The sequence below is a fragment of the Peromyscus californicus genome, unplaced genomic scaffold, assembly GCF_007827085.1.
Source record: "Peromyscus californicus insignis strain IS unplaced genomic scaffold, ASM782708v3 Scaffold_13__1_contigs__length_99412109, whole genome shotgun sequence".
Classification (NCBI taxonomy): domain Eukaryota; kingdom Metazoa; phylum Chordata; class Mammalia; order Rodentia; family Cricetidae; genus Peromyscus; species Peromyscus californicus.
The window spans coordinates 59698413-59707809 of record NW_026294424.1 but is presented as its reverse complement, the minus strand read 5'-3'; the positions used below and the strand labels follow the sequence as shown (position 1 = coordinate 59707809).

The following is a 9397-nucleotide window of genomic DNA, read 5'->3' as shown; positions in this document are numbered from 1 at the left end:
TTGTTTTGTTTTGTTTTGTTGTTTTTTAAGCAGGATCTCACTCTATAGGCCAGGCTGACCTAAAACTCACTATGTGCCCAAGCTGGTCTTGAACTCTTGGCTGTCCTCCTGATTCCCCCTTCCTGGTATCACTCAGTTCAAACTTTCTAAGCACTGGGTAAAAGAAGAGGAGCAGCAAATCTTTAAAGGGGGAAAAAAGGAGGATAAACCTGCTTGTGAGTTAGAATAAAATTGAACTTCTCCATGACAGAAGACAATGGTTCATTGTACATCAACTGCAGAATTGGGAATAATTTTAACTTAGAGTATGACATGCATAGTAGCCTAAGGTTTCACTTCTTTGCCCCCCTTTCGGGACGATGCTGAAGGATACATCTGAGTAAAGTAAGAGAGCAAAAGGAAGGGGTAAGTCATCAAACCAGGACAGGAAGTGGGGTAGACATGAACACCACACAGGAGTCCAGCCAACCAGAGAGGCCCAGCCGGCTTAGGAGGCTATAACGAGAGCTGGCTCCTCCTGCAGGCTCCAACTCCCACCTGCTCTGGCCTCCATGCTCACACACCAAATAAGATACATAAAAGTAGCCGGGCGGTGGTGGCGCACGCCCTTAATCCCAGCACTCGGGAGGCAGAGCCAGGCAGATCTCTGTGAGTTCAAGGCGAGCCTGGGCTACCAAGTGAGTTCCAGGAAAGGCGTAAAGCTACACAGAGAAACCCTGTCTTGAAAAAACAAAACAAAACAAAAAGATACATAAAAGTAATACAAGATTTTCAACCAGCAGGAAAGATCTGAACGGGACAGGGACCTCCAAGAGGTGGGGCTATGTGAAAGCGTACAGCGTGGTGAGAAAATGGAGTTCGTAGGCATTGGAAGATGGGGAAAGACTTCTGAATCTGGTTAGAGGATCAATGCAAACAAGAAGGAGAGAAAGTTACTACCGTTCTTCTTTAATTGGAGGCCCAGGAACAAACATATATATACACTAATGGTATATATTCCTGAAATTCAAGGAGGTAGCCCATTTTCCAAATTCAGAAACAAAATCTACAGATAAAAGTATCCACCAGGCAGTGGTGGTGCACACCTTTAATCCCTGCACTCGAGGCAGAGGCAGGCAGATCTCTGTCCGTTCAAGGCCAGCCTGGGCTACAGAATGAGTTCCAGGACAGAAACCAAAAAGAAAACAAACAAAAATCCTATATATGGGGCTGGAGAGATGGCTCAGTGGTTAAGAGCATTGGCTGCTCTTCCAGAGGATCCAGGTTCAAATTCCCAGCACCCACATGGCAGCTCACAACTGTCTGTAACTCCCGTTCCAGAGGATCCAACACCCTCACACAGACATATATGAAAGCAAATCATCAATGCACATAAAATAAATTTAAAATATCTTATGCAGTAATTAATCATAAAATCAGGGTCTGGGGGTTGGGGATTTAGCTCAGTGGTAGAGCACTTGCCTAGCAAACACATAGGCCCTGGGTTCTGTCCTCAGCTCCAGAAAATAAAATAAAATAAAGGTGTGTGCCACCAAAAAAAAAAAAAAATCAGGGTCTGATGTAGCTCAGGATGTCCTAGAACTCACTCCTGATCCTCTTGTCTCTACCTTTTTTTTTTTTTTTTTTTTTTTTTTGGTTTTTTTGAGACAGGGTTTCTCTGTAGCTTTGGGGCCTTTCCTGGAACTCACCCTGTAGCCCAGGCTGGCCTTGAACTCACAGAGATCCACCTGCCTCTTCCTCCCAAGTGCTGGGATTAAAGGCGTGTGCCACCACCGCCCGGCCTGTCTCTACTTTCTAAGTGCTGGGGTTACCATGCCCAGTTTTCTCTCTCTTGCTTAATTATTTGAATACATGTGAGATTTAGTGTATGCATTTATTTAGGACAAATTCTTAGAAGTGGAATTGGCAGGCCAGTAGTCACTCCATTCTGTCCACTTCTTCGAGGTAGTTTTTAAAGCATTTCCTTTACTTTTATTTGTGTATGTGTTTGCATACGTGTGTGCAGGTGATCACCAAAGCCAGCAGAGGGTGTAGCATCTCCCAGAGCTGGAGTTCACAGGTGGATGTGAGCCTCCTGAATTGGGTGCTCAGATCTGAACTCTCGTCCTTTGAAACAACACAAAGCGCCCTTAACTGTGAGGCGGGGTAGGGAGATGAGAGGTGGACAGGAAAAAAAAAAAAATCCAGCTCTTAGTGCTTCAAGGTAATGAATGCGGAGTAAAATATTTTTGGAGGAATATGCCAATAACCGGAAGGAATAGTTATGCCTGCTCTGGGAAAGCATGAAGATTTCTCGAGGAATCTGGACCTTGTATCCTTCCACTGCCTTTAGGAGTCTGGTGGTAACCATGGCAACCGGCCTAGCACTAGAAGGTGTGTCATTTAGCAGGAATTTAATGTGTCATCTAGGTGGAATTGCGAAGCTCAAGATTGTCGTGGAGATACTCTGGCAGCCATCTTAGCTCCTACCGTCTTTGGCTAGTCCATCAGAACAGCAACTCTGGCCTCCAGGCACCCTGCCCTCAAAGATAAGAGCAGGGTAGGGCTAACATTCCGCGGTCACTGAGGCAGAACAAGCACATCAGCGACAGCGCCTTGCTGTTCCCAGCAGCTGCAAGCGTGACGTCCTGAAGGCTTCTGTGAGGTCCGGGAGCTAAGAGCAAAGAATCCAGGGGATAACTGTTATTAACCCTGCGCCCCAGGGGCTCTAAAGCCGTCAATCAGAACTTTCATCCTGATGCAAGAGGGCTGTCAGATGTTTCCATAACTGGTCAACTTTGGGTCTATCTTACCCCATCGCAAACAAGGTAAACCAAGAAAAAAGGCAAACATAAGTACCAACATCCATTCTTTCCTTCCTTTTTTTTTTTTTTTTTTTTTTTTTTGTAGTGACAGGGTCTCACTATGTAGCCCTGGCTGTCCCGGAACTCACTCACTCTATAGACCAATCAGGCCTCAAACTCACCGAGATTTGCCTGCCTTTGCCTCCAAGTGCTGGAATTGAAGGTATGTGCTCCCACCCAGATACTGTTAGACAGCCTGATCTACAGAGGGAGTTCTAGAATAGCCAGGGCAACTACACAGAGAAATCCTGTCTCAAAAACAAAAACAAACAAACGGAGACAGAGTCTCTTGTAGCCCAGGCTAGCCTCAGATTTTCTCTGTCGATGAGAACAGCCCCGAGCTTCTGCTCCCGCTGCCTGTACCTCCTGAGTGCTGAGGTTCCAGGGGGCATCATCTCACCTGGTTCATGCTATGCTGGGAATCGAACCCAGGCTTTGTGTATGCTAGTCAAGTGCTCTATGAACCAATCTATAGGCCCCAGCCCCTACCTCGAATTTTCTTTTTTCTTTTTCTTTTTTTTTTTGTGTGTATACAGTGTTCTGCCTACATACCAGAAGAGGGCACCAGATCTCATTATGGATGGTTGTGAGCCACCATGTGGGTGCTGGGAATTGAACTCAGGACCTCTGGAAGAGCAGCCAGTGCTCTTAACCGCTGAGCCACCTCTCCAGCCCCGAATCTTCTTTTCTTAGCTCCAGCTGTTAGAAACACAAACAGCTCCCGTCCTCATCAGCCTCAGTAGGAAATCACTATAAGGAATGAGGGGATTCTCCAGTGCAGCATGGACAGCTGTCACACCTCCCTCTTAGTCACTCTTACTCTGGCTCTTCCTTCTCCTTCCTTTCCCTGCCTTGTCCCTCACAGATTCCCCTTTCCACGCCTCCTTGGGTCTGCATTCCTGTTTTCATTATTGCTGAAGCTAGGTAAACCTCTGCCATGTCCTCAGCCCCTCCCCCACCCGTTTTCTACATCGTTTTTCTTCTGTTAGCAATTAGTAAGAAGTCCTAAGAATAAATCTGTTTCCTACTCAGTTGACTTTTTTTTTTCCCCCTCGAGACAGGGTTTCTCTGTGTAGCTTTGGTGCCTGTCCTGGATCTCACTCTGTAGACCAGGCTGGCCTCGAACTCACAGAGATCCGCCTGGCTCTGCCTCCCGAGTGCTGGGATTAAAGGCGTGCGCCACCGCCGCCCAGCCCAGTTGACTTTTCTTTAAAAGCAAACCCCTTCTCTAATTCTGCTGAGCAAAACTGTCTGTGGTTTCCCCTATTAGCCCCTTTTGACCAACACTGTTTTGGAGAAAGTGCATTGAGACAAGGTCTCTCTCTGTAGCCCCGGCTGACCTAGAACTCACTATGTAGCCCACGTTGGCCTCAAACTCCTACCTCAGCTTCCTCAGTGCTGATATTACAGGCATGAAACAAAGGTAATTGGATTTCTGTGAGGTCCAGGCCAGCTAGAGCTACATAGTGAGACCATATGTCTTTCAGAGAGAGAGAGAGAGAGAGAGAGAGAGAGAGAGAGAGAGAAGAAAAAAAAGGACTTTAACAAGAAAGACCTATTACAAAACCATAGTAAAAACGTTGGTGTTGAGAATTAAACCCAGACTTGCTGCATCGTGGGCACGCATTCTACCACCGAGTTACACCCCCAGCACTAGACGTGTGCTCCTAACACACAGGCGTGTTCACTTCCTGTCTCTGGTCGTGCAACACCCTGTGCTTAAGACTCTGCCAGCAAGAAGACCATCACCAGATGCACACCTTCAACCTTGCAGCTCCCAGACCATGAGCCAAAATAAATGCATCCCCAGCCCCTCCTCCCCTGTCTCTCCAACAGACGCACAAGCCGGTATGCTCTTAGGTACAGAAGTCAATTTAAAACCGTGGGAAACTTTCTTCCTATTCATCACACAGGACACAGGGTGAGCATTACTGCCTCAGGACACTACCACCCAGTTCCTCAGGATCTTGCTCGGTTTCCTCCTGCAGGGCTTCTATACACGCCTATCTTCCTCACACAGCAATGTCAGCCAGGGCCTGGAGAGACAGCTTAGGGTTAAGAGCACCCCAGAGGTCCAGGGTTGCATTCCCAGCATCCACATGGCGGCTCACAACCTTCTGTTACTCCAGTTTCAGAACTGAGGGCACTGCATAATGTAGCACACATACATACATGGAGGCAAAACACCCCCACACATAAAGTAAAATAACTAAAAGAACTGTCAACCAAGAGAGAAAGAAAGCGTGTCCAAAGATGTGGTACTTACTTTGGAATAGTAGAGCACTGTGAAGTCTATGACAATGTGAGTCACAGTCAACTGTAGGCATATTCAAATTGATCAAGGCAGGGGCCATTTTTTGTTGTAGTTGTTCTAATCTGTTTACATTTAGTTTTGTTTTTGTTTGCTTGTTTTTTGAGACAGGGATTCACTATGTAGCCCTGGCTGTCCTGGAACTCACTATATAAGCCAGACTGGCCTCAAACTCGCCGAGATCCACCTGCCTCTGCCTAGTGCTGGGATTAAAGGCATGCGCCACCATGTCCAGCTTGCATTTATTTGGTTGGTTAACATGTATATGTGCTGAGGTCAGAGGACGCCTTTTAGAAATCAGTTTTCTCCTTCCGCCATGTGAGTCCTGGGGATCAGACTCAGATCATTAAAGTTGGCAGTGAGTGACTTTACTTGGTGAGCCTTCTCACCCACCGAGGGGAAGATTTTAAAGGCAAAATTAGGTAAGTCCAGCATGGTGGCACATACCTACTGTCCCAACATTTAGGAGGCAAAGGCAAGAGCATCACCACTAATGTGAGGTCATCCTGGTACTGCTTAGGAAATCATAGACCAGAAAGGGCTACATATCAAGAAGCTGAAAAAAATTTAAGGGAGCTGATGATATAACTTAATAAAATGGTTGCCTGACATGTACAAAACCCTGGGTTTCATCTCCAGTACCACATAAATCAGGCATGGTGGTGCATACCTGTAATTCCCAGCATTTAAGAGGTAAAGAAAGAAGGATCAGAAGTTGAAGGTCAGCCTCAGCTACATGGCAAGTTTGAGGCCAGAGTGGGCTAGATGTCATACAGTCTCAAAGAAATTGGGTTGGGGATTTAGCTCAGTGGTAGAGCGCTTGCCTAGCAAGCACAAGGCCCTGGGTTCGATCCTCAGCTCCAAAAAAAGAAAGAAATCAGGGCTAGTGATGTGGTTCCGTTGGGAAAGTACTTGTCTAACACACACAAAGCCTTGGGCTCTGTCCCCAGCATCATATAAAACCAAATGTGGGAGACCCTGCCTGCATGTGAGAGGTGGACGTAGAAGGATCAAAAGGTCAAGGTCATCCTTGCCTGAGCTCTCCTGACTCAGAATAAAATAAAAGAAAAACAAATTATAAATCAAATAATTATAATAGCCAACTATTTTTTTAATACCTGATGTAATCCTCATTTGAGTGAGGTCATCTTATTTATTTATTTAATTTTTTTTTAATTTTAATTTTTTTTTTTTCTCTAGACAACGTTTCTCTGTGTAGCTTTGTGCCTTTCTTGGAACTCGCTTTGGAGACTAGGCTGGCCTCGAACTCACAGAGATCCTCCTGGCTCTGCCTCCCAGTGCTGGGATTAAAGACGTGCACCACCACCGCCCGGCTATTGTTTCTTTTTTTATGTGCATTGATGTTTTGCCATGGGTGTCAGAGCCCCTTGAACTGGAGTTACAGACAGTTGTGAGCTGCCATGTGAGTGCTGGGAATTGAACCCAGGTCTTCTGGAAGAGTACTCAGTGCTCTTAAACACTGAGCCATCTCTCCAGCCGCTTTATTTGTTTTTTTAATATTTATTTTATTATTTTTATTTTGTGGATATGGACGTTTTCTATGTGCACCATCTGCATGCGACTGAGGTCAGAAGAGGGTGTTAGATCCTCTGGAACTGGAGTTTGGGACTCTTGTGAGCCAAACCAGGGTTCTCTGCAAAAACAACATGTGTATTTAACTGCTGAGCCATCTCTCCACCCCCTTATTTTTGTTTTTAAACAGGGTCCATAGGTATCCATGCTCACCTGGAGTTCACTATGTATTCCAGGCTGTCTTCACACTTGGGATCCTTCCCTTCAGCCTCCTGAGCGCTGGGATTACAGGTGTGTGCCACAAAACCTCAGCTTGACAATGATTCTTGGGAGTGGTAGCAGTCCCAGGTTGAGCAAACAGTCGCTAGGAGGATGTCCCTGTAGAAGTACCTTCTGTGTAAGACTGGAGTGGCCAGCCTTCATACACGCTGGGATTTTAGGAGAGTCTCTTGTAATGCGTCTTTTTCCAGCCAGCCAGCCAGCTCCCCAATAATGACACGGAGACTTCTTGTGAATTATGAAAACTTGGCCTATAGCTGAGGCTTGTTCCTAACTAGTTCTTGTAACTTAAATTAACCCCTTTATATTAATCTACATTCTATCATGTAAATCTACCTCTCTCCCATCTTGCACCTCCTGTTTCCTCTCTGTGTCTCCTGCGAGCCTAGATTACTCCTCCTCTTCTTTTCTTGCCCCGGAAATCTGCCTATACCTCCTGCCTAGCTATTAGCCATTCAGCTTTATATTAGACCAGTCACAGCAGTACACCTTCACACAGTGTACAAGTTTCCCACAACAGTCTCTTGTCAAATTACTACCCAGAAATCTTCTTTAAGATACTTTCCTTCGGCCAGGCAGTGGTGGCGCACTCCTTTAATCCTAGCACTTGGGAGGCAGAACCAGACAGATCTCTGTGAGTTCAAGGCCAGCCTGGTCTACAGAGTGAGATCCAGGACAGGCACCAAAACTACACAGAGAAACCGTGTCTTAAAAACAAAACAAAACAAACAAACAAAAGATACTTTCCTTCATAATCTTCTGACTCTATTTACTCCCTACCCCATCACTTCTGATTCCAGGTTCTTGACCTGTCCATCTTCAAACAGACAGCCTCACTCCACCTCTGCATCTCCTCAGAGGGTCATCCCTGGGTCTACCTTCAAAACCAAGAATTCAACCATTCTCATATGAAAGCAAATGAAGCTTGTTTGAATGAGAACAGAAGCCTTTTCCTGCACACAGCGCCTGCCAAGAGTTTGGCTGTCACCACTTGCTTTTGGCAGAGGCTGAAAGGTGAGCAGGAATTTATCTAGTGAGAGCAGAGAAGGCATCAGGTTTAATGGGATTAAACATCAGATTCAGAGACCATGAGGAAGCTGGAGCTGGGGTGACTAGGAGTGAGACATCCTACATGGTTGGCATAGAGAGCTTATTTAGTTTGGTCTTGCCTTGAATTTGAATGGAGAGAGGGGAAGACTAGAGGTCACTGGCAGAAGCCCTGACCCTCTTGGATCAGTTGCTGCAGAGGTAATTCAGCGTTCTCCTGTGGAGCTTGGTTTGGCCAATGCTTATTTGCATATTCAGTGTTTTACTATTTATTGGCCGTGACTGTGAGTTTTTTCACTTTAGCTTGTGCAGTTTTCACACTGGATGACTCCTTGCCTTTGGACTAATGCCTATCTCTTTTAATGATTTTCCTACTTCTCCATGCCAAGCCTTACCTTCTCTCTATTAGATCTTCTATACCTGGCCTCGTCTTTTCTTTATTAGATTTCCTCCTCCGTGTGCAAATAGGATGTAGCCTTTCTCATAAATCTTAATTTGTCTATACATGTTTTCAGTTGTGAATCTTCTGGAAATCAAATTACCTTCTTCTCACTCCTTTGGGGTAGTCACTATTCTAAACATTGATGTGTGTCTTTTTCCATGTGGATGGCTCCATCTCATGGGCTGAGGTTCTACACTGTATATATGAAAAGCAAGCGAACTGAGTGCCAGCATTCATTTCTGCTTTCTGTTTGTGGACGCAATGTGAGCAGCCACCTCATGTTCCTGCCACCCTGCCTTCCTGTCACGGTAGACATGACATCTATTCGTTCACTTATTTATGTATGACATGTATTCATTATTCTTTATTTGTGACAATTTATTCCCTCTTAAAGTGTGAGTCGCAACAAATCCTGTCTCCCTAAAGTTGCTTTTGGTCAGGTATTAGAGCACAGCAAGGGGAGAAGGAACCGCTACCGCTGTGGAATAGTCCTCTGTGCACTGTGAAGATGTGTTGCTGTCATTGTTAATATGAAGCTGATTGGCCGGTGACGAGGCTGGATTTGGAGGCAGAGAGAATGCTGGGGAGAAGAAGGTTGGAGTCTGGGGAGACAATGAGACACAGAGCCAGCAGGATGGGAAGTACAAAGATGAGGTAAAGGCCTCGCGGCAGCACATAGATTAATAGAAATGAGTTAAAGGTTATAAGAGCTAGCTAAGAACAAGCCTGAGCTATCAGCCAAGCATTTATAATTAATATTAAGTCTCTGTGTGGTTGTTTAGGGAGTGGCTGGAAGGACAGAGCTGATCTGTGGTCTAGGTGGAAAACTCTGCCTCCACGATACCCCATCCTCAAATGGATTTCAGCCTTACCAGTAGATTTAGCTATGCAGTGTTTGAATATTTAGTTATCTGGAATTAAAAACAAGCTCATTTCATTCAA

General features: G+C 45.5%; 1 non-coding gene across 1 annotated transcript; it reads left to right on the top strand.

Annotated features, from left to right (window-relative positions):
* Positions 1–5946: 5946 nt before the first annotated feature.
* On the top strand, positions 5947–6019 carry Trnaa-agc (transfer RNA alanine (anticodon AGC)). Its single transcript has one exon. It is a non-coding gene; the product is annotated as a tRNA-Ala (tRNA).
* Positions 6020–9397: the final 3378 nt, after the last annotated feature.